This window comes from Dryobates pubescens, chromosome 5 (genome assembly GCF_014839835.1).
Source record: "Dryobates pubescens isolate bDryPub1 chromosome 5, bDryPub1.pri, whole genome shotgun sequence".
In the NCBI taxonomy this organism is placed as follows: Eukaryota; Metazoa; Chordata; class Aves; order Piciformes; family Picidae; genus Dryobates; species Dryobates pubescens.
Window position 1 is genome coordinate 16,526,795 of NC_071616.1, and position 25,599 is coordinate 16,552,393.

At 45.2% G+C, this 25,599-nt stretch overlaps 1 protein-coding gene across 11 annotated transcripts in view; it reads left to right on the forward strand.

Annotated features, from left to right (window-relative positions):
• Positions 1-7,155: 7,155 nt before the first annotated feature.
• The window catches only part of KTN1 (kinectin 1), an 81,695-nt gene continuing 63,251 nt past the window's right edge, over positions 7,156-25,599 (forward strand). For all 11 annotated transcript variants that reach the window (XM_054161676.1, XM_054161679.1, XM_054161680.1 and 8 more), the window contains exon 1: positions 7,156-7,276. The gene's annotated coding sequence lies outside the window, so the exon portion shown is untranslated. The remainder of the gene's footprint in view (positions 7,277-25,599) is intronic.

Sequence of the window (25,599 nt, forward strand, 5' to 3'; positions counted from 1 at the left end):
ACCCAGCTCTGCCACTGTATGTTCCTGCACTTCATCTCCTTTCCATGCTTGTCCCAGCCAAGCAGGAATCCAGACTCATCTCTCCCTTTGGATCTTCCTCACTCCTCCTTACTGCCTTTGGAGTTTCTGTTAGTAAGTTTTCCTTTGAACAGATCATGGCATTAGACTATGGGCATCATGCTTTGTATACCTCAGTTTTCATGGTCAGAGTGTAGAATTGGAATACAAGTTAATTTTCCCCAAACAATCCATGACACTATTACAGAATGTTTTAATGTATTACTGTTGTCTGTGGAAGAAGCTAACTTGTCACAGTGCCCTTCCTTATGACGGTGTCTTTTTTTAATCTTTTTTTTTTTTTTCCAGTTCACTTATCTGCAACTTGTCAGTAATAATTAAATGCTGTGATTGCTTTGGCCTCCCTTCAGCGGGCAGTTACCCAGCTCATAAACACAAGAGTAGTTTCCCTGAGCTTTGCTTCCACACAGACCATTTGACAAGGCTCAGGTAGGGGTGCTAAGATATGCTCAGCAATGATGTAAGGGAAATTAAGAACCCAGCCAGCCATGTGTTTGAGAGGGTCCTCAGCTGATTTTCTAAATCCCAAGTCTTCTTGCTCAGGTCCATTAGGTTTTACCTATTAACATTTAAAATACATTTATCCCCAGATATTTTTAGCCACCTTTACTCCCAAATTGTCATGAGCAGTGCTGCTGTCTGAAACAAATGAAGTGTGTGAAGACAGACAACTTAAAGGCATTGAGGAATGCAGCTATTTCAGACCTCTCACATCTTATCTCTCACCTAATTTGTTAATGGGTATGTTTTTCCCTTTAGGACAATAATGTTTTTCTCTGTGGTGTTTTATAAAGGGCTTTGTAAATATCCTTTTGTCCCTTTGGGTAAAATAAATTGAATTGGCTTCTGTGACGGTGCATTTTTGCTCTCTCTAGAGAATCTGAGGGGTTCTTAACCCCTTCTGTTTTCCATGCTTTAGGAATGGTATGATGCCTTATGAGTCTACACACAGCATGAGCAGATGGTAGGTTCGTTGGGGTGAGGCTTGTGACTACCTAAAAAGATTGGCTATGTATAGGTGAAGAGAAAAATATTTGCTCGTTTTAAGTATGAGGAGCTAAAATAGCAAGAGGGATGCACAGTGAGTTTGTGACACCACTGGGAATTGTTATTGGATCTCCTGGGGCACCAGTTATCTTTACACTCTTTGCAGGATGGCTCCTCAGACCAAAGGATTTGCCAGCATTTCCAAGTCTCCAGCCACCCTTGAGATGCAGGTGTGCGTCACCACCAGTGGTGGCAAACGGGGGAATAGAGAACAAAGATCCCTTCTGGTGTGACACTCATTACACCAGGCAGGTGGCTGAATCCCTTGTGTAGCCACAGACAAAATACTTTAATAGTGGTGGCATGAACAGCTGGGATAGTTCTTGTACTCTTTGATTTATCCAGACAGGCTCTGAGCCCGTTTGCTGCACATTTCCTCAGAAGTTTGTCACAGCCTGACACACACTGTTCCCATGATGCCTCGCAGAGCTCAATCAATGTCCTTCCCTGACTGTGGGAGGAGGAAATGCTGAGCCACACTTGCAGGCTGCTTCGGTGGTGGGATGCCTTATCCTCATACTGAAAGGGTCCTTGGAGCAGAAGGTCTGTCTGACTTCCTATTTCATTGTTTCCCCCCATGTCTCACTGCATATTGTCTCTTTGCTACCCATCCTGCTGTGTTTTGGGTAGGTTACAGGTCTGTGCTTAGGAGGGGCATTGCCTTGGTTTTGCAAACATGGGGTTTTTGCAAAGAAAAATATCTTCCTTCCATAGGTATTGATCAAGAGGAGTATTAATTTAAAACCTGAATGTAGAACAGCATAAATAACGACTGCATACAGTGGATGATGAATGGGAGAAAGGATTTCAACTGTCACTGTGATGCCACACAGGGAGCATTTTACAGGAGAAAGGGTATGTTCTGTGTAATTTCTTCATTTGCTTTGCTGAGTGATACCCATTCAATCTTAAAAAGTCATCTTCTGCTTAAAAAAAAAAAATCTTCTGCTTGGGTGCTACTGAAAAAAAAGATAAATACTTGAGACTTGCTTTGAAACACTACTCCTAATGTGAATGCAAAGCGTGGTTATTACTGTGCTGCTCAGAAAGCTGCTTTTCTGCCCAGCTTCCCTGTGATCCCTTTAGCTATATCTGATACTGAGGGCTTGAAATCTCCAGATTAAAAATGAAATTCCACCTCCATGGCCCAGACCTGCAGCCACTGCAAATAGGTTTTCCTTTACAGTGAGCTCTTGCAGCTAAAGCTGTTGCTTTTTGGTCACGATTAAACTCTTTTGGAAGAAAAGATATTTAAAGCCATGAGATGCAGCAGTGACTTGAAAATGAGCAGAGATTATTCAGACTGGTGGCAGGCCCTGATCTTGCAAGGATTTAGAAGCTCATTTTCTTCTGTTTGCATATATTGGCACATAGGACAGTTGGAAGGCCTCTGTCTTGGGCTGATGGGGAATTTAAGGTGGCTGTGACCATGTCCAGAAGCAATGAGCTGTGCAGTTGCAGGACAGCTGGGTGAAGCACTTGGAGCATCAAAGGGCAATTGCTGCTGCCATGTTGGGTTTTATAACCCACAGCGTTTTGGGGGCAGACGTGTGAACTAGGTGTCTGGTACAGGAACAGAGGGAAGGGGTAGGTTTTCCTATTGGGATTTCCCATGGGGTTTCCATTGTATTTTGCAAATGTGCAAGCTGAGAGCAGCTAGTCTCAGGTCTCTGATAGGAGGTGAGAACTGAGGAGCCAGAAGTGAAACTGGCAGAATCATAGAATGGTCCAGGCCAGAAAGGACCCCCAAAGGTCATCTAGTCCAACCTCCCCACAATCATCTGGGACATCCTCAACTAGACCAGGCTGCCCAGGGCCTTGTTGAGCCTTACCTTAAATATCTCCAGGGAAGGGGCCTCAACCACCTCCCTTGGCAACCTGTTCCAGTGTTCCATTACCCTCATAGTGAAGAACTTCCTGATATCCAAACTAAATCTGCCCTTCTCTAGTTTGAAGCCAATGCCCCATGTCCTGTCACTGCAGGCCCTTATAAACAGTCTCTCCCCATCCTTCCTGTAGACCCCCCTCAGGTACTGGAAGGCTGCTCTCAGGTCTCCCTGTAGCCTCCTCTTCTCCAGGCTGAACAACCCCAGCTCCCTCAGCCTGTCCTTGTAGCAGAGGTGCTCCAACCTCCTGCTCATTTTCGTGGCTCTAAGTCTGATCACTCTGGAAATGTCAGTCACTGTGATGGGCACTGAGTTGTCTGGGTGTCTTTAATTGTGCTGCTCATAGCTGCTCCGCTCTTGAACATGACAGAATTGAACAGCACAGCCTTAAAACCCATTTTGGGCTTTTCAGTGCTATAAGAGTGAAATCCTGACAAGGAAGATGATTTTTTGTCATTTTTTTTTTTTTTTCAGTGAGCTCTGAAACAGCTTCTAACAATTCACTTTATTAGCCAGATTTTCAGCAGTACAAATGTCACTGTGCTTCTCTCTGCTTAATTAAAAATCTATATATGATGTGATAGCACGTGGATTATACGAAGACTTACAAGTCTGCACAAATTTTCCCGCCGATCACATACAACCTCACGGTTTAGATGGTTGGGTTTTTTAATTATGAGCTTTTGCTCTTCTTGCAAGATTTTTCCAGCATCATTTCTGCTGACAGATGCTGCTTAGGACAGATGTATTTTTATTCCCTTACAGTTGGATTGGCTCAAACGTCTTTTTCCATCTAGCTCAAGTTTCCGCAGTGGAGTTACTCCTAGTTTACTACTCTGAGAACTAAACTGTAGCCATTTCTGTGACCTTCTTTAGCAGCAGTTGAAATGTTTGGGGTTTTTTTTTGGCATGTGTGTGAACTATTAACTTCCACTTCCTACCAATTGTAGGAATTCATGCTTGTAAATAGTATAAAAGATTTAATACAGAAACAAAGTCCAGCATTTGGTCATCTGTTGTTTTTATTGGTTTTTTCCTAGCTGGAATCAGTGAGGTGTTGAAACTTGCAGTGCATTTGTTCCTGGCATTGATAAGGATCTTTCACATTCTTATATAAAATGCTAAATTAACCATAATCAGCTCCTGTGTCTTACAGCCCTGCTAAGTGCATAGCTTGCTGCTCTCTCAAACCTTCTCTGAACCCGTGGATCTGAAAGCTTTTTCCCTGTGATCTGAGAAAGCAAAATTTCTGACAAAACTAACGACTTGGGGCTCCTGCGGCATTTTAAAACCTTTTCTTTTTTCCCCATGAGTGGCTGCCTAATGTGAGTGGGATTTCAGTGGCTGTTTGCATTATTTCCTCCCTGCAGTTGGGGATATTCGGCGTCATTAGCCTGGCTGGCTGATGTGCACAGCGGTAGCTCTCCAGTGAATTTTGCCATCAGGTTTCTCAGTACACATAATCTGGATAGTTTATTGCCTTATGTACTGGGCAATGGTACACAACATGTGATTAAAAAGCTTTTTAGGGCCTTATAGCATGGCCTATGCTGCAGTGCTGTGGCAAATGTATAAGAATGTGAAGGACCAGAAATTTCTGAGCTGGTAGGTAGTGGTATGTTCTTGGTCGAGATTCCTTCAGAGCAAGCAGTGACCAAACAGCGGGACAATTGCCCCTGAGTCCTGGAAGAAAAGAAAGCTCTTCTGTATGTATATCAGCTGGATATGCACTCTGATCTTCACATTCCTGCTCAGCTTCTTGCAGGAGGGACAGCCCTGTCCCTCCTATGCCTTCTCCCGCCTCTTGGCCCCAGTTTTTCTATCCCTGTTGACAGGACCTCCCCTTCCCTGTCTGTGGAGTGCTAAATCTGTTCTTGCTCCTGGGAAATGGTGATTTGATTCTGATGCCAGCTGGAAAACTCTGCTGTGGACAAAAGCAATTAAACATCCAGCTCTGGAGATCTCAGCACAGGAAAGACATGGATCTGTTGGAATGAGTCCAAAGGAGGCCACAAAAGTAATCCAAGGGCAGGAAAATTTCTGCTGTGAGGACAGACTGAGAAAGTTGGGGGTGTTCAGCCTGGAGAAGAGAAGGCTCCAGTAAGACTTTCTTGTGGCCTTTCAGTACTTCAAGGGGTCAATAAGAAAGGTAGGAACAAACTTTTTAGCAAGGCCTGTTGTGACAGGAGAAGGGCTGATGGTTTTATACTAAAAGAGGGGAGATTCAGACTAGAGAGAAGGAAGACATTTTTGATGCTGAGGGTTGTGAAACACTGGCCCAGGTTGCCTAGAGAGGTGGTAGATGCCCTGTCCCTGGAGCCATTCCAGATCAGGTTGTTTGGGGCTCTGAGCAACATGGTCTAGTGGAAGATGTTCCTGCTTATGGTAGGGGGCTTGGACTAGATGACCTTTAAAGGTCTCTTCCATTCTGCGACTTCATGATTCTTTGAAAGTCTGCTGCTGCTGAGCCCTGCCATAATCACTACAGCTACCTAAATGGTTAATACAAGGAAGATTCAGCCTCAAATTTGCACCTTTACAAGCACAGGATGCAGTTGCTGCCTTTGATTGTCTCATGCGTCTCTCTCAGCAACAGTTCTGCAAGAGCAGTGTGACTATCTGGGACATTCTGAGCCAGGGAAGCTCTGAGATGAAGCAGCAAAATGCTGTCTCACCACCTGACAGCTGGTCCCAAGTTCAAAGTGGCTACCTCCTGCACATCCCTGTCACTGGTGGTACCAGTTTGGCTTTGCCAACAAGTCTACTTGGCTTTGCTTCCACCAGCATCTTCCTTGTGCCTCTGCCTTTGTTTGCTTTGGATGGTTTGGAAATGCTGTGGTCGCCTGCAGCTGAGTGACACACATGGCTGGTGAAGAGGGTAATGATGAGCTCTTAGAACAGCTTGATACAAACCCTTCTTGGATACCAAATGCTGTGGAGTGTTTGATTTCTCAAAGACACTTTGGGACAAATAAACTGTTTGCTCTGAGTGGTGGGGCCTGGAAATTACACCAGAGGTCTGTAGAAATGTTGGGGGAGTGCACGCAAAGCCTCGGGATGATGGCAGCTGCCTTGATTCACTGGGAGTTCTTGTGAACATTTTTTTGTGGACAGGAATTTGCTTTTCCCCATCGATGTTGGGGCCTGTGGGAAACTGAGAACTGATGTCAGTCACCCAGCAATGGAGCTGGATGGGTGCCCTTGGTGGCTTCTTGCACTGTTTCATTGTCCCCAAATAACCATATGACGGAGCATCAGTTTTCATCCCTGTGGGTACCCACAGATCTGTGGTCAGCTACTGATCTCATGCACAAGCTGTCATGATATTTAAGGTGACAGGAATCTGTCCTCTGAGCACTTTAAGAAGGACCCATGTCAGCTGGAAGGAAAAAAACAAGCAAGAAAAAGTTGACAAGTCTGACCTGAAAAAATCTGATTAAGTTCCCTGACTGAAGACCAGTGGGGCTGTGATTAAATGAGCTCATAGTACCTCCCATGCTGTGTGCAGGGCAGTTCTAGACAGTTTTAAGGCAACTGGGTGAAATTTAAAGGCAATCCCTGTTTCACCCTGGAGGTCTCGGGGTGGTGGTGCTGGTCCCCACGCATGGGTGGGGAGATCCCTGTAGATCCTTGTGTGTTAGGAAGTCTGGGGGTGTGTGATTCCTGTTCAGGAGTGGAGTCTGGAGGGGGGTATCCTTGTGGATCACTGCATGGGGGACCTCCTGTGAGGAGTGATTCCCACAATTGGGTGGGGGTTTGGGTGGATCTACCTCCACGTGTGGGAAAGCTGGGTGGGAATATCCATGTGTGCTGGAGGTCTGAGTAGGTGGTCCCTGTCCATGGATGTGGTCTCAGTGGGGAAATCCCTGGGGATCCCTGCATGCAGGAGGTCTGGGTGGGTGATCTCTGGGAATACACCCATGCGGGAGGTCCGGGTGGGTGATCCCCACTTCTGGGGATATCCCAGCGTGTGGGGCACCGAATGCCTGGGTGGACTTTGGCAGAGGTGATCCCCATGAAGGTAAATCCCCAGGGGCCGGCCGAGGATCCCTGGCGGGCGGGGACGAAGTAGCGCTGTCGCCGCCGCCGCGCCTTTAACGGGCGGGGGGGGGCCGGCAGACGCGGCGGACGTGCGGTGCCGCCTCCTCCTCCCCTCCCTCCCTTCCTGCCCTCCAGCGCCGCGCAGGCACCGGCTCGCCGCGGCTCCGTCCCCGCCAGCCCCGCTCCGCACGGTCCGGCCTCGGCGCGGCCCGCAGCGCCACACGGTAAGTCCTGTCCGGGGGAGCTCTCTGCCCCGGTGGCTCGGAGGGCCGGGACCGGGGCCTGCCCGCGGCCTGCCCGGCGAGGGGCGGCGGGCCTAGGCCTCGGCGTGGCCGAGCCGCGGACGGCACCGGCAGGTGGGCGGTGGGGCGGGCCCCGGGGCTGCGGCCCGACCGGCGGGTTCCGGCGGCTTGGCCCCTGCTGCTCTCCCGGGGCCGGGCCTAGGTGGGGAGCTGGGGGGTGGAGGTTCCGCCGCGGACTCCGCTCCGGGGAGGGGGAGAAGCCGCTCCCCGCACTCCCGGGGCGGTGAGGTGGCTGCGGCCGGGGGCAGCGGGGGGTTGGGAGGAATGGTGCCTCCCGACTACATCGCCCAGTAACCTTCTTGAAGCCAAGTTAACTGGGCAACCCCCCTCCCCCCATACTAGGGCTTTTCTGTAGGTCTGCGTCGTTACCTGCTCCCTGCTAGAGGCACAAACCTGTGAAGGGGGTGGGGATGAGTTGAAATTTACCCCCAAATGTGGCATATAGGAATTTCCCGTGGCTTTCAGCCCCTTGCAGGAGGTTGGGCGTGAACCCAATGCTGCAGCGCCCGGGTGGCCTTGCAAACTTTAATGAAGCACTGCGCTTCGCCGGCTTACACAGTCCGGCCCATTTTGTATTCCTGTGGTGGTGTTAACTGCCGTCGGTAAGACATGTAGTGCTTTTCCCCACGTTTGTCAGGGATATTTAGATTTTCCTTGTTGCCTGTGCCCTGTACTACAGAATCAATGTGGTGTGAACCCCAGAGGTGTTAATACCCATCTCCTCAGCCTTTTCTCTTCTACGTAGAGTTTACTCCCTTGCTGGAAGCATTCCTCTGGTGTGAAGGTTATTGACGGGAGAGGTATGATGAGAAGAAAAGTTAAGGTGGTGAAGCTATATATTTTGTATTAATTTCAGCTGATGAAATAGTTAAGTAGATGGTTCTGAGAACAATGTAGCATAGCATCCTTTCTGCATTGGATAGTGCCACATGTTACTTTCTAGTGATGTACATACACCTGTGTTCTTTAGGATTGTCAGTTTATAACCTTTTCTTTTTCCCCAAAGGCTCTGCTGTGTGTTTTGAGATCACTGTTAGGAAAGGAGTTGTGGAAGAGGAGCTGAGCTGATACTCTGCTTTAGTTCTGTTTAAAATTTTTTATTTTTCTTTTCTTCAGTGTTTCCATTGCTGCCTCTACCCAACAGCACACATGGCATTTAGGAGACATAACTGACAAGTTCTATTTAATATCTCTTCATGTATGACAAGGCAAAAATCCCTCGCTGAAAAGTATGAATTGATTGCTGCAGAAGTTAAAAGGGGATTCAGTTCCCACGTTCCACCTTCTTTTAAATACTTTTCTTGTCTCTTCACTCAGTGGATTGCTAACGTCCTCCCGTTTGGTTTGGGCTGGAAGCATTTCTCTGCCTCATGGACCTCTTCCCTATAACTGTGCTGTAATTTCTGTCTGTGAACAGGCTATGCAACTCGCTTTACCACATATTTTTTCTCTTGCCTCATATGCTGATGCTGCTTTCTGCATACTGTGATTAAAATAACTTTTGTGTGTAACTGCATTGGAGAAAGGTTGGGGTTTGGATGGAAGCACTAATTCTCTCTTAGAATTATTACCAAATACCTTTTTTGTTAGATAGTTGGGTTTTTTTTATTGCCCCTCTTTATCTAGCCTTTTTCATTAAGATGCTTTTTGCTCTCAGAAGTAGTAGCAGTAGGATACAAAGAACACAATTAGTTTTTAATTTGATCATTTATCCCCCATTGTCATAAACCCTCTACTACTGATGATTTAGCTTGCTAGCTACTTGGTTTTTGAAATCCTTGAAGAAAGGACAAGGACTTGCTCAAGCCTGTATAAAACTGTGGTGTTATTTGGTTAGCCATGTAACAGCTTTCCTTTGCATCATTTCTGCTGGAGATGAAATGGTTACATCTCAAAAGTGTCAAATCATTTCTTGACTGTCCTTATGGTAAACCTAGGGTTGTGAAAGTCCTTCAGAAACTGACTTCTGCTGTGAATTTCGGGGGCAGTGGATATAAATGAAATAGATTTTTGGGCAAGACCCTGAAGCACAAGGATATGGGGGGAAGAGGACATGCGTTTTATTTTAAGCATCAAACTTAGTTGCTCCTAATCCCTTCCCTCTGCTGCTGCCAAGACACCCACCTCTCACCATTGACTTTGCAAGAGCTTCAGCTCCCGAGTTTAGTTCCGTGGTCATACCCTAATTATGTGCATGTGTAAATAGCATAAATACCCCTGTGCTGTCCTGGAGGGATTGAGAGGAAGATGAAGACAGGAGGGTAGTTCTTCGTTCCCTCTATCTGCTCCAAAAGCTGCATCAGGAAACAGGCTGATAAGAATCTGAGAGCGGAAGAGAGCCCCTGATCAAGTTTACTTTCCCCATTTAGACACACGTCCATGCTGTGGATTCCTTTTGTGACATAACTGGTTTTAAGGTGAAACTCTACTAGGTTATTCTTTGCCCCCATCTCCATTGGAGAGCCTCCTCTAAATGTCAGCAATCCCTGAATTTCCATCCTCACCGTGTTTATGGCTCGTTGGTATAATTTGGTTTTGTTCAAGCTCTGGTGTTTGGTTTAAATGAATGGTTGTTTTCCCTCCCTGATGTAATTAGAGGGGGCAGTTGCATCCCCTCTTGACCACTTGTTTTGCTAGGTTGAACAAGGCAAAGTCTTTAAGTCTCCTGTTAGTCTCTTATCACTATTCCTTGTCAGTGAAAACCTTTTACCCAGCAAAACCTTTTAGATACAGAGGGAATTTTATGCTTCTGTATTTAGCTCTTAAACTTCCTGCTCTGTGTTGGCAGAGCAGCAGCAGTGGGCCTTTTTTTTTTTTTGCTAAATGAATGTTTTTGGGGGACTGACTTGCTGCATAGTTTCAACTCTCAAACTTTTTGACATTCCTTGGGTGATTGTTTGAGGCTAACGAGACAGGGAGTTGCTGGGCTAAATCAGTCTCAGACAAATCACTTCTTGTTAATGACTGTGCATAAACCATGGAGATGATAGATTGGAGAATTACCAGCTCATGACTCTTAGGAATCTTTCTCCTCTGCTCATCGTTATACAAGATGTCCAAGCAAATAAAACACATGATGCCTTAAAAAAAAAAAAAGAAAGAAAAGAATAAGTATTTATTTATATTTTCAGAAATGTAAAAGCTTCTTCCTGTTTGCATGCCTGAATTACAGCTGCTGGTTGCAGGAGCTGGGGTACTTCTGAGCTTGGAAAACTTCCTGTTCCTTGCCAGAATGGAGCCTTTAATGTAATTTCTTACGATGTGGATTTGTTGGCAATTTTTCCAGGCTGATCCCTGTGTTTGGGAACACCTCTGTGCCTGCTGGGCACTAGTGGCTCAAGAGACTCAGATTCCTGTTATTTTTGCCCCCTATGGCACTTCATTTCCAATGGCTTTGGAGTGGGAGTGGCAGCCCCTGCATCGATAGGCACCATACATTGATCTGGACTCTGCTGCTGCTGCTTCTTCCAGTTGAACAATTGGTCTTTAGCTTGTGGGGTGGAGAAACAAAGTGGGTCCAGGGGCTACTCTGAGCAGGGGGACAGTATGCAGGCATCCATAATTCCTGCCATTCCTCTGCAATGGCCTTTGTTGCCTCTCCCAAGTGCGAGTTAAAGTAGCACCAAGGCCAGGTTCCCTGTGTTTGAACCCATCCCCTCTCAGTCACCACCACGTCTGTGTGCAGGAGCGCTGCAGTCTAATTAGATTATATTAGAATGAATAAGTGAATCTTTATAAATGAGCTTATGGGGGCACTGCTGGGTCAACTCAGTCCCTAAATATAGGTACTGGGCAGAGTGCAGGCTTGGTGCAGTGTCTATCCTTACCAGAAAATTAAACTGAAATCTCCTGGGAGCGCATAAATTCTGCTGCCTTGCCATCTTGTCAGCCTGGATGCTCCAGTGTCTTGAAAAGAGAAATGCCAAAACCCACTGGAACCCTGAGTTTCTTCAATGGAAGCTTGGGCAGTTGGAGGCGGAAGACATGGTTATGAAAACCATAATCTGAGGTGCTAAAGAATGCAAATCTCATGATCTTTTTTAATGCTTCCCATTTAACTAAAAGTGATTAATTACTTAAAAAAAAAAAAAAAGTCTCAGAAACTGTGGAAAACTTCTTGGTCTCTTAATGCGTGCACACACAGAGGAAAGAATATTGTCTCCTCTTCTTGCAACTGTGTGATACAAAGAAGTAGTTCAGGAGCTTCAAGCCTTGAGTTTTGCTGTGCAGTGTGTAGGGAGAGGGACAGGAAATGTGAAGTTTGTGGGTTAATTGGAAGTGAAATGGTTACTTTTGTGTTACTCTCCTTGCTTTCTGCAGTGTTCTTTGTCTTTGCTAGGGCTGTGTGGCTATCCTACTTATCAAAATTCACAGCTCTGAATTCCTGTTACTGAAGAGTAGTAGTTGATCATGTTCCTTCCGCTTTTCTTCCCAAGAAACCTTATTCAGAAGAATGCCATTATTTTTTTTCCTGTTTCAAATGAAACCTTATCTTTGCTTGTAGGCCACTGAGGTTGCATTATAACTTGGAGAAAGGGTCTTTAAATTACTGGTGTGGGCAAGGTACTAATTTTCTTGCTCTAATAATCCTTATCACAAATATCCTTGTCCTTTTCTAGTGTTATCAGCCCCTTGCTGCTGTCACTGTCAGGTGTGTAGCATTTTCAGGGTTGTAAAGTATGGAAAGCAGTGTTTCTTGCAGGTTTTTGCTCTTCCCCATTGGATAACCTCCCTCCTTGCTGATCCTGCTGACTTTGCTGCCCTGGCTGCATCTTCTCAAAGCCAGTCTGTCCTGCAAATCACTGGAGGACAGCTCTTACATTGCTAACTGCTCCCCTGTTGCAGGAAACATCTTTAAGCCTTTTTATGCTGTGAAGCTGAGGAAATAGAGCAAAACTTCTGGTTTCCTTCAAGTTGTAGTTGAATGACTAATTAAGCATCAGGGAGAGTTTTTTTCCATCTCTGAAGAGGTGTGTTGATGTTGTCCAGCAAAATGTTAAGTTCTCATTTTTGGATTGCACGTATAGCTGACTTTGTCAGCCTCTCTCCCTGGTGTCCAGCTTGTTAAGCATGTGTTGAATGACCCAGGGAAAATAAAGCTTGAGTTCACAATTACGTGGGTGTTGAAGGCTTCTAAATCCTGGTATATTTATGCCCGTGATTCATGGTGCTTCCAAAAACAATCCAGCTCTCATCCTGCAGAGGGGAAGTACCTCTGTCCAGTGTTATCATCTTTCCTCTCTTGCCAGAGCTGTATAAACAGAACCTGAATTATTTTGCGTTCCTTGCTCTTCTTGTTCTCAAATCCTACCCCGCAAGGTTGGTTTTTTTTGTGGCTTAATTCTGCTTTATGCTCTCCTGTACGGGCTGAGAATGGTAATCACGGTGTTTTATTTCAGGGATGTGACAAATTTTAATACATCTCGTTCCTGACTGATGTGAAAAGGTGTCTTTTGCCTGCCTGCAACTGCAGAGGAAGGAAGTTGTTGAGTGGAGGAGATAAAAAGTGTGATGATCTCCTCTGTAATGGGGTAAGCTGCCTGGTCTTCTGCTTGGCAGCACCCTGTTCCCTTCCTTCTTGTAGTAGGTTGGAGGGGAAAATTTCCACGGGAAAATGCAAGTGGACTTGTAATCTGTTTGCAAGTGTGTAGCTGTCAAGGAAGGTGATGACTAAGCTATTGCACAAGGTGCAGTGCACCAGGATTGGACCACATTGTGACTGACTGATAAGAGAGCCTATAATATCAGCTGATAATTTTATTCTAACTCATTTAATCTGATCACTGCCTATGACTATGTGTTTTTTTTCCCCTCAGCTTGTTTGCTATAGGGTTTTAGGTGAGTACAAAGAAAGTCCAATTTAATAGAGGATTTGAGTGGTTCCTGAGCTTCTGGTGGGGAGTGCTGGGTGGCAGGAGTACTTAAAGCTGATGACTTCTGTTCAGCAATCAGTGATGTCTCTCTGCCAGCTGCCTGCCTTCTGCCTGACTCTTGCACCACATTGTCTACCTGTGCACAGATAGGTTAGAAGGTTCTTTCTCTCCCATTTAGCAGAAGGGATAGCTGAGGCTAAGCACCTGCAGCTGTAGATGCCAAGAGATCACCAGCAGACCAGCCGGGGATGCCATTCTCTTGATTCTATTCATGACCAGGGCCCATTGCTTTGACTTTGTTGTGCTGGCACTTAGCCGGTGGATGAATGGGAGACTAGGCTTCTGTGGCAACTGAGGCTGTTCTTTCATGAGTCTTCTTCCATTTGGGGTCTCTGATATGATATGAGTAGGAGTTTAAACCTGGTCCTGAAAGAAGTATTTCTTCTTGCCTCCAAAAGCAGTTTGGAAGGCTGCTGTGCTCATCAGTGCTGCCTTCCTCATGAAGTCATCACTTATATTGTGAGGGGACATCCCAGTTAGATTTTCATGTGGGCACTGTGCTTTTCTTAATGCTACCCGTCTGTGGACCTAAAACGGGGTACATGAATCTACTTGCAACATCTTTTGCCCTTCTCCAGATCCAGGTAATACCTGGGGCAGCACCATGGCTACAGCAGATAATACCTGATGGATCTTTCTCAGGACATTCTCAGATCTGGGAAGTGATCTGAGTTTAGTGATGCTGTGCCAGGAATGGCCCTTTTCCCTGGGGCTAGGCAGGAACTTTTCTGCCTCCTTTGACTTGCTGTTCTCTGTGGAGACTTGACACATCTGTCTCTTGGACCAGGCAGTGTCTGCATTTCTTAGTGGGGTGTGGTGCTGGGAAGCTGGCAGAAAATGGGATTTATGGGTGAATACTGTATCCCATGTCACACCTACTGAACTTTGCTTGGGTAAATACCTGTGGCAGCATGTGTGGCTTCATCTGTGATGGAGTGGTGAAGGTCTATACTGCTTTTTCTCTTTGAGCTGCCTTGTGTTGCCTTTACAGCAGTGATGGTGGAGGTCCATCAAAGCTTCACTTCTCTGAGCTCAAGCTCTGGCTGAGGAGGAGTTGTGTTACTGTTTGGTGAGGAGGTGTCCTTGACAAGGCTGTCCTAGCATGGACAATGAGAGGCATTATCCAGAAGAAGAGCAGAGGTAGCCTCTCAAAATCTTGGAAACCACTGTGCTTCAGGGAGGATTTATGGAGGTTGTGCTAGGATTTGACTGGGTTTTCTGGGCTTTCCTATTACAGCTTAATGGAAGAACCGAGACTTCTTCCTTGTTACCTTCACCTAAGGTCACTTCCATGTCTACAGCCTGTGCTGCACTGCTGTTTAGATTGGGTTGCATGCTAAGTTTAGTAACCCCCTTTGCAGCTTAGTGTGTGTTTATGTAAAAAAAGATACTATTTTGTTTTGAAGTAGCTTTTAATGAGTTGAAGCCTAGTTCAAGCTGCACAACAAATCCAGTCTGCACAGGTGGCAGTGCACAACACCAATTGACAAGGACAGGTACACTTCTCCACCTATGTATAGTTCAACACATGGATTCATTAAGGTGCAGAGTGGGTTGTGGAGGCACAATTACACCTTGGATAACTGGGTCTGTAGTCTGAGACATGTGAAAAGTGCTAGTGAAAGGCTTAGATTTCAGAAGTTTTAAAGGCTTGAGAAAATTCTTGGTCAGATACTTCCATTACAAGCCTGCCTTTTTAGCCCCTCCTCCAGTCTCACAGTTTCTACCTCTTTTATCATGTCATTTGTGTGCCAAACAAGAATTTTTTGGTGTCTGGTGTACCTATTTCTAAGCAGATTTCTTATTCCCTGCATCCCATTACAGGCTACTGGTGTAATAGCTCAAGCTGTAACTAGAGTTGTAAGTTTAGATGTGTGTGTTTGTGGTGAAGCATTTGTTCAATCCTCACATGCCAGAAGAGGAGCAGATTGTGGGGACAGCAAAGCAAGGAGAGTGAGAACCTAGAGGAGCATGATAGAAATGACCTCAATTACTCTTCATTTCTGTGGCTGAGTGCTTTTAGGCCTTCTTAACAACTTGGCATGTTTTTGCGTTGAGGTCAGTCCTGTGCTGATCAGTTTGCTGGGCGGGTGTGCTTTCATATGCTGTGGGGCCATTTTGGGGGAGAACTTTGAAATGTTTGGTTATTGGCTTGAGAATTATGAAATCTGTGGCATGCATATTTGAAGTCCCTTTAGGAAACTCTTACAAACTTAGTCCTTATGCTCACAAGTGAAGAAAATCAGGAAACCTCAGAGATGTGCTTTGAACACATCTTTTAAGTGTTCTTATGTATTGTCATCTGACATCCAATGTTATGCTGTATCTGGGGTTATGCAGTGGTCTGGATTGTGGCACTTGAACCAGTATGGCTAAGGAGTGCAGCAGTGTCTGCTAAGCTGCTCAGAGAAATGTCTGCAAGCCTCAGCACTGCTCACCTGAGGAATCAACAGCCACACGAGGAAGGTGCTAAAACAAGGCTCCTTCACCACATGGCCCATATATAATTCAAAGGTATTAAGCAAGTCTGTGAAGGAGCTGGAGCTTTTTCTCTGATGCTGGAGGGGAGCTTGGTCTCCCATTCCTGGTGCTAAAATCAGGATGCCAGTATTGCCTTGGAGTCTACTGAAATATTGCAGTGGTTCCTGAGTGTGTGTGACTTTCTTAAGCTGCCTGCTCAGATCCTAAAGGGTCCATGCACTAAGATAACACAAACTATGTGTAACTTCTTTATGGTAGTAGATTTGGGATACTGTTAGATGAAGTGCAGAGAGGGTATCAAGGTGGAAAAAAAAAACCCTCATGGAGAGGCATGTGTGGTGGTGTATTTAGGAACACATATTCTTGGTGTGAAAGTTGAAAGGATGGTTTTGTGGTGGAGCTATAACCACTGAGGTCCCTCTTGTAGTGCAGAGGTGTTTTGGGTAGACTAAGTGAGATTTAGTGCTGCTAATAAATGGCCTTCATGCAGTATTTTGAAGGAGAGGGAGGAGGGCCTTTTAACACTTCACTATCTCACTAGGGAAATGACTGCAGATGAACACCAATTCCTTAAATTTTGTGTTGTGCTTTTAAATTGAGTTAGAAGCTGTGGCTCGTCATGCAATTTATACTTGGAAATACACTGGGGTAACTTGTACTGTGCTGCAGGAATTGCTTTGAAAGCTGCTTTTGCTTCTGAACCATTTTTGGAACTTCATTTGTAAAAGTACTGACATCATTGTGTTCTGCAGCACAAGGGATCTGGCTTGGATATGGAAATACTATCGTTATGCCTGTGTGATAGTATACTTCAGGATAATTGTTGAAGGACAGCTTTGCTTTGGAGCAATCGGACTAGCTCATATCTGCTACGCAAGTCTTGGTGGTGAAAATCTGGTCTTCAACTCGTGCAAAATTGTGCTGGAGCAGAAAGTCCCAAGTGTCAGTCTTGTAGGAAACCCATCATTAGAAGCTTCTGTGGTCTGAGTGCAGTCCTGAATGTACCTCTGCTCAATTCCCTGTCTATTGAAGGATTGATAAATGCAGCGTGAACAATGTTTAACTCTGGCCAACAATTTTAACTTTAGTGCCCAGTTGGAATAAAACTCAGCACTTTCTTGTGAGCAATGTTCCTCATGTGACTGTGGATTAAAACTCATTGATCACTACTAGCAGATGAGGGATACAAGCCTCTTGTATCAGTTCCAACATGTTCCCTGCAGTCCTAGGGCTCTGGTTCACCTCTAGGTAAGTTACAGGATTAGGACTCTGCTGCTGCTGTGTGGCCAAGTGAAATAAGATATGCCACTTGTGCTCTAGACTGAAGCTGCACATTCACCATTACAGCCTTGAGCACCTCATTGGGTTGGTGACTGAGAGCTGTTTTTTCAACTTGCAGTCAAAATGCGTTCATGGCCTGTCACTGCCCATTTGTTCCTGTGCCAGCATTGTCCTCTGACTTGAACCGCACCCTGCAAGGTTGGGTATGGCCCCTGTTAGCTTGGGAGTAGCTGAGGGAAGCAAGGGGAGCAAGTAATTCCTGCTCAGGTTTGGCCGTTTGGATTTGCCAGTGTTTGTGTGTAGTCTTCAGAGGAGGCAAATTCCTGCCTGGGAAGGCTCATAGTGCTCCTAGTTTAGTAGTTGTGCTGTGCACATTGATGGTTACTATTCATCATGCCCTAGCCAACTTACAGGAACTTTGACTTCTATATGTTGAGTCTGCATTCCTCCTATTGTCTAGTCTAGACTGAAGTGGCACTTTTAAAAGTCCTGAGTTCTGAACTCTTGGCATGTATGAAAATTTATTACCACTGTAAACTTCAACTGATAGATATTTTCCCCTCCCTGCCCCTCAACTATACTGTATGTGGTGAGAAGGGAGAAGAATCTTGCCTGTTAATTCATCTCACTTTTGCAGCAGAAGAATTATCAAGACTTAGCTTGATAATGAAGTACAGCAATCTTGTTTCATATGTTGTTTTCTGGTGCTTTCATTTAGCTGGGTCTGTGCCACAGTTAGAGTAATTTTATGCAGCAATCACACTTTCCTTCCCTTTAGAGAAAACTGAAATCACTCAACTACTTAGACATAATATGGCCTGTAAGTAATATCTTAAAACTTCAGGTAGTTAGAAGAAACCACATGAAAGCATTTAGATCTGATAGGATTCACAGTCATTTTAAGAGTTTTGATTTCCCTTCAAGTTAACAAATCCCCTTCAACTTGCAGCTTCTTTCTAGTGCAGGTCAATCTCATTTTCCTTTAGGAATTCCAGCAGATGAGAGCATCTGTCTGCTGTCAACTTCTTTTGTCCACCACTGTTTAACAATGGGATTGTTGAGTCACTGAGAGGTTAATGAAGCATTTTTTACCCCCCTGCCAGTGGTCCAGTCTCTTTGTAGAGTTGTGTGGAACAGCACACTGAACAGAAATAATGGGAGAACCTTGGTGATGGAATGACCAGGGTTGTCATTTTGCAGTTCCAGGGTAAAGACCTGCTTAAGCTTCAGGCTTCTAGTTGTGTACAGGGTGGCTGATTACAAATCCCTCAGTTAGAATGTTAAATACTAGTTTCCTGCATTCAAGTGTTGGAGCTGGAGGGATTGCAGTTAGTTCAGGGTGATTACAATTGGTTCAGCAGTAGCTTCCCATTCAATATTTAAAAGTTACTTGGTTACAATGAGTCTTTTGGGGCTTGGCATTAGAAAAAGGGTGAATTGTAGCCCTTAATTATGAAGTGCAAGAACAATTGTGGCTGGACAGACAGGCAATGATCCAGCTCCTCTCTTACTGAGTGAGCAATGCTTTTGTGCTGTGCCATCCCACTGCACAAATAACTGTCATGGGCTGTTGCTAGATTGATTGGTTTTGATCTCTCTTAGGAAGGGGTCTAAAAGCTCTAATTTTGGGTTTATCACAGCAGTCCTTCAAGCTTCTGCCCTGTTGCTCTATCATGGTGGCTGCCCCAAAGAGCTTCCCATGGATGCAGCTGGCAGGAGAAGCATGGGTTTAAAAACCAGATATTAAATCCAGTTGTACCGGGACAGTGCTCCAAGAAACATTCTGATAGTTCCTCTCCAGGCTGAGTTTGTCCTGCAGTTCAAGTCAAAGCGCACCTGTTATCATTGAGACGTTGCTCTTTGCCCCAACTGTGCCTCCTTTCCATGCATGTTAGGAGAAGACGTTGTCAGGCATTGTGTGCTAGGCTGCCAGTGGAGTTGATGCTGGGAAATGGAAAATGCAAAACTCCTCTTCTGGTCACAACTGCACTTTTTTGTTTTTTCCCTTCTTGGGAGCTGCTGAGCCTCTGTGGCAGCTGGCATAAGTAAGGCAGTGCCTTCTCCTGTTGGGAATGTTGAAAATACCCGTTACAATTTTCCCTTTCCACGTACCAAAATACATTAATGTGCTGCTGCTTTGGTTAGTCATTTCCTCTTCCTTTGTTCCTTTTGCAACTGGGTAAAGGACTGTGGGCCTGTATTTCAGTAAAATCTTGTTTGGTTAAGGAGTCTGAAGCTATAAATAGATTCTCCTGGGTTAATACCTGTCTTTGGTGGATGATTTCTGTTCTTGTTCATTAAATACACTGGATCAAGTCACTTCTATGGTGGTCATACTGAAAATCCCTTTGCCTGATTAATTTTGTTCCCCTACAAAAACATTAATATGAACCAGTTTAACACTTGTACCATGAATCTAATCTGTTCTTGCAGGAGAACTTAAGTGATATGTTGCTGTAGGAAAATATCTAAATTGTCTCACTTATTTTGAGATTTCTTGTCTTCCTCCTGTGCTATCAACTCTGTGCACATACGCTCCTCCCTCCTTGAGTTCCTGCAAGGCCTGATTCAGTGTGGGTGGAAAGTTGGTGGAAGCACCAGTGGGACACTGTTATAGGTTGTTACGTGGCTCAGTTGTATGGTGGTTTTGGCAGTCTCCACACCACTGGGGTGTGGAGGTACAAAGGTTAACAAATTCAGCTGTATGTCCCTGCTTAAACATTGCTCTGAGTGACTTGCTGACCTTTCAAGGCTGGATATTTTTTGTATCTTCATTGCTGCTGCTTTGGCAGGAAATTTGGAGACAAGTGTTAACACTGGGTAGTCTGGAGACCTGGAGAACTGGTAGGTTTAAAACTTTCTTGTGTGTCTGGAGAAATTCAAGTGAGTAGGACGAGATGTCTGACCACTATTGCTAAGGGCAAAGTTGATCAGAAGTTAGGAGAGTTGAGCAATACGTTAAGGCAGGCCCCTTTGTAGGTATGTGCAAAAATCAAAAATCTGTCCCCTGAACCATCTTTGTTAGCAATCTGTTGTGGTTTTCCTGTTGCTCTGGCACTGAGGACATCTGCTTTGCACTGCTTTCAAAGCAGAGGACAGCTCGTGCTTGTGCAGAAGGGTGAGGCATAGACAGCAGTGCTTCTCCTGCCAGGCAGCCTGAGTAAAAATGGTGTTGGAGGGGCTGTGTGAGGTGTGCAGGGAGGTCATTACCTCTTCTGGGATGCTCAGGCAGATTATGCATTTGGGTCTTTTCCTTGGCTATTTGCAGCTCTTCTATTTAACTACCTGGGTTCTGGTGTGTTGGGTGTTTTTTTTTTGTTTTTTTTTTTTAAAGGAATATTAGTCTTCCAGTGCTCAGATGCCAGTCATACTTTCACAGCAATTTGCTAAGGCAGGAAAAAAAAAAGGCAATCTGGACTGAAGGCCTTTTCTTTTGTTCCTCTGTCCTCTTATTTTACATTTATTATAAAAAAAGTCAACAAGAAAGCATAATACAGGAATGTATATTTAGATACTTATATTTATTATATACACTGGGGAAAGGGAAAAGGTTTCATTCCAACTGTTTTTTCTGTGCAAATTGCTGTGAAAGTATGAGAGGAATTTGAGTGCTGAGAAGCTGTAGCTCATACCTGCTTTCCTCTATTCTTTCATGGTTGCAGAGACTGAATTGGATATATATAGACATGAAAAGGCTGTAGCAGCCCCAAATTTCTGAAGAGGTGATCTTCAGGTTGTTGTTTTGGTGTTTGTATGGTGGTGTGGTGTGTGTCTGTTTGTGGTGTGTTGTGGTGTTTTGTTTTTTTTCCTATGGGTGCTGAGGAGCTTGTTTTAATCAAGTTAAAAGTAAGAGAGCATGGCAAGAGTAGGTGCAGGAGTCTCAGAAGAAATTTGCTTATTTTAGTACAACTCATTCCTGTGTCAGAAAAGGATTAAGCTGTGTTGGAGTAACATAGCCTGATATCCTCACGGCTGAGACCCTTCACCTGGTCTTGTTTTGGCAGACTGCTTTGTGACTGCAGCTGATGGAGTTGCGCTGGTACTGAGTGTGCCCTGTGTCCTAGGAAAGGGTACTGTGGTAGCTGAAAGCCATGGCTAATCCCTAAGCAAAGACCTGTTGAGACAGGACAAGGGGCAATGGCTCTAAAAGAGAGGAAGATTGAATCTACAAGAGAGGGAGAATTTTTAAGCTGAGAGGAGTGAGATTGAGGCCCAGGTTGCCCCGAGAGGTGGTAGATGCTCCATTCCTGGAAACATTGCAGGTCAGGTTGTCTGGGGCTCTGAGCAACCTGTTCTAGTTGAAGATGTCCCTGCTGACTTCTGGTGGGTTTGACTACATGACCTTTAAAGATCCCTTTCAACCTAAACCATTCTGTGATGATTCTGAGACCCAGCTGGGCTGCGTAGTGCTCAGCATAGGGGCTGTTGCATGGCTTCAGAAGACAGTAGCTGAGCTCTGAGCCTTTCTATGGATCTGAGGTGGAGATTATACTGTGAATATATATTTATACAGCAGACCACAACAGATGTTGGAAGGCCTTTTGTTGAGGTTCTTGCTAGGTTTAAACTTGTGTAAATGGCTTTTGTGGGTGGTAAACCTGAGCTGCTATGGACCATCACATCAGCTCTGCTTGTACAAACCTCTGTTAGTTTTACAGAGAGCTAATAGGAGTAAAACCAGGCATGGCCTGACTCCTCCCTCCTACCCAGGTACTGGGCACAAACAGATTTCAGGTGTGGTTGTGTGTTTCATGCTTCTACTTGGCAGGCCCAAGAGTCCTGCCTTAGAGCTGTACCTGACTGTTGCTGCTGGGTGGGTTTGTGTTGCAGTAGACCCCTTGATGCTCAAAAACTGTTGTGTGGAACTGCTGCTCAGACTGGGAGCTAAACTGAGTTTTGGCTGTTAATCTGCTATCTTTGTCTCTTTAGTATGTAGTCCCTGGCAAAACCCCAAGTTCTCCATTACTTGCAGAGCCAGAACTAACAAGTTAATTGATGATGAGTTTATTGCAATGTATTGTTACATCTCAAGCAAGCCTATGAAAGCCTCCATTGCAAAGCAGTTGGGTAACATGGTAAGAGCAGGGAAGGTTGTCTTTAGTTATAGCATGGTTTGGGTTGGAAGGGACCTTGAAGATCACCTAGTTCCACCCCTGCTGCCATGGGCAGGGTCACTTACTACACTTAGTTACTCAAGGCCCCAACCAACCTGGCTTTGAACACTTGCAGATTTGGAGCCCCCACACCATCTCTAGGCAACCTGTTCTAGTGCCTCACCATTTTCACTGATAGGAGTTTCTTCCTAATGTTTCATCTAAATCAAGCTTCTTCCAGTTTGAAGCCGTCATCCTGTCACTCCATGCCTTTGTAAGAAGTCCCTCTCCAGCTCTTTGTAGGCTTCTGCCAAATATTGGAAGGCTGCTGGTTCTGGAAGGTGGATTGGTTGTTGCTATGTTGAGACTATTAGAAATAGGAACAGAATTATTTTCTAAAGCACAGCTGAAAGGTGCGGCTTCCTTACTGGCTGGGTTTGTTGGCTTTATCTGGCAACTTTGGAGAAGAAGTGAGACTTGATTGCTGCCCAGCTTGCCAGGGCAGTTTGTTTCTGAGCAGCTGTACTGACATCTTTTCTCACCTTAATATCAGTGTTTGACTTTTAGTTTTGGATTTATTGGTCTTTGGTGAGAAAATTTTTTTTCCCCCTCTGCTTTCCTATTTGGAAATTTCCCAGTTCCCCATGCATAGAAGTGAGTGGTCATTGAAGAGCTAATCTCAGATCTGATCTCTGCTTGCAAAGGAGAGCAGGGAAAGGGGAAACAGTTATCTAAAGCCTGCGAGCTTACTGCTGGGGTGTTTAAATGCCCTTTGGATAGTTCACAGTGGTGTGGGCAGAGCATGTCTGTACATGAGCCTGTGAAGAAAGGAGCTGGGGAAGTCTCAGGGACTCCCTGGCAGTAGTGATGGGACTTGCTGAGTAAAGCTGAGAACCCTCTCTGGCTGCAGCCCCTGCAGCCCCTGCAGCCCTTCCCCTGCCCTCTTCTGCTGGAAGAAAAACCTTTGATCCTTTACAGGAGCTTTGGGAGAAGGTAGTATAAAGATTATTTGTTATCTTACAACTTTAAGGTAATAGATGTGCATGTACACTTTTCTTTTTTTAGGGAAAACTTGTGCTTTCTGGAGTCTGGTGAGGCCAAGGACACTTTTCCTCTGGCCCTGATGTGTGCTAGTTTTTATAATGTTTAAATAATAACTCCTCATAAATGCATAAATCACAGATTTATGGGATTATTAGGGATTGGAAGGGACTTCCAGAGATTGAGTCCAACCCCCCCTGCCAAAGCAGGATCACCTATGGCAAACCATACAGGATCACATCCAGGCATGTTTTGAAAGCCTCCAGGGAAGGAGACTCCACAACCTCTTTGGGCAGCCTGCTCCAGTGCACTATCACCCTCCTCATAACATGAAGAGAAACTTCTTTGAGGTGGAACTTGCTGCCTTCTGGCTTATAGCCATTGTTTCATGTTCTATCACTGGGCACCATCAAAAAGAGACTGGCACCATCATCGTGATGCCCACCTCTCAAATATTCAGAGACGTTGGTAAGATCTCCTCTCAGCCTTCTCTTCTCAAAACTCAACAGCCCCAGGTCTCTTAAATCTTTCTTCATAGGAGAGATGTTCACATCCCCCAATCATCCTTGTAGCTCTCTCTTCAACTCTGTTAAATCCTTGTCTCTCTTGAATGAAGAACTGTTTTGGTTTCCTAAGACTTGTAATTTCTGAAAAATACAGAATACTGGAATTCTGTAGGTTGGAAAGGACCTTGAAGATCCTCTAGCCTGATTGTAAACCCAGCACTGGCAATTCCACCATTAAACCATGTCCCTCAGCATTACATCTATGTGTCTTTTAAGTTGCTCCCAAGATGGGCACTCCCATCAATTCACTGGGCAATGTGTTCCAGGGTTTGACAATCCTTCCTATGAAAAAAGTTCTCCTAATGTCCAACCTAAACTTCCCCTGGCACAGCTTGAGGCCATATCATCTTGTCCTATCACTTTCTACCTCTGAGAAGAGACTGATACCCACCTGGCTACAAGTTGTAAAGAGCAAGAAGGTCTTCCCCCAGAATTCCTTTACTCCAGGCTGAATGATGACAATTCCCTCAGCTGCTTCTCACAAGATTTAATCTCTAGATCTTTCATCAGCTTTAGTTGCTCTTCTCTGGATGTGCTCCAGTGCCTCAATGCCCTTCTTGTAGTGAGGGACCCAAAATGGAACACTATTTGAGGTGCAGGCTCACCAGTGCTGTGTAGAGGGAGATGATCACTTCCTTAGTCCTGCTGGCCATGTTATTTCCAGTATCAGTGCCTCTGTGTTCCTGCTTTGAATACTGTGGGTTGCTGGTCTGACCAGGTCCAAGCAGTTTTGGACCAGGGATACTGCTGGGCAGGAAGACAGAGTCAGATTTTTTTTATTTTTATTTTCCCCATCCTGTTCTTTGTGCTGTGCCTGCATACATGTGAGGTTGCTCATTCAGCTTTCCCTGATGTTGATTCCAACTCCAGGCTTCGTCCTGCAGCCCTGGTGGTTTCAGGGCGTCAGCTGCCTTACAGTGCATCCCTGCCCTGCTTTATCTGTCTGAACCTGCCTGCATGGCTGGGCTGAGGTGGAAATCTGCTGCATACTCCTGGCAACCCATGCAGGAGGTGCCCTACTGCCCACTGCTGTTGGCATTTGGAGAGTAGCAAGGTCACCTGTCAGGGAGGGGTGGAAAGGTCGGGTAGCCGTATTGTGCTCTTGGCACTGCTACTGCCTTTTGTCAGCTGTTGGCTCTAAACCTGCATGAAAGAAAACCACCTGAAAGTCAAGGCTTACGTTGAAGCAAAGCTACTCTTTGAAATTTAATAAGTGTTTGTGTTAACTAATGTGAAGCAACTGGGAGCAGGCAGAGCCCAACAGATGGTACAAACAGTGGCATGTTTGGAATGGAAAATATTTACCTAGAGGGCATTTGAAGCCCTGAGATTGTGCTCTGTAAATGACTTAATTGTATCAGTGTAATCAAGTGAAGAAGAGCAAGAATTATTGACAAGTCTCGTTCTCCTCTTGATGTTAGCAGTTTGTAGGGGGTGTCAAGCACTGTTGAGCTTCACTCGAACAGATCTCCTTCCCCAAGAGGAGTAACTTTAATAGGTGAATGGCTCAGCTTGGAATTTTGAGTGTCTGTGTTTCTCTTCTGTTGCTGCATAAATCATGCTGTCAGGGCAAGTATTTAAGTGAAAGAAACTTGGAGCTGGAACTGCTTTATGCTGCCTGCCCAGTCTGCATTTTGAGAGGACTTCTGTAAACAGAGCATGGAAATACGTATGTAAAAGTGGAGTTTTAATTTAACCTTCTCATTTTATATTCTTTTTTGCCATCTAGGTCGGAACTGGCAGGGCCATTTAGACCTTTAGCTTTTCTAGGTGGTAGGTGCTTGGTGTCTGTCTTTAAGTGACCTGTGTGATCCTACTGGGAGCTGTGCCTTTTCCCTTACATAGGTGAC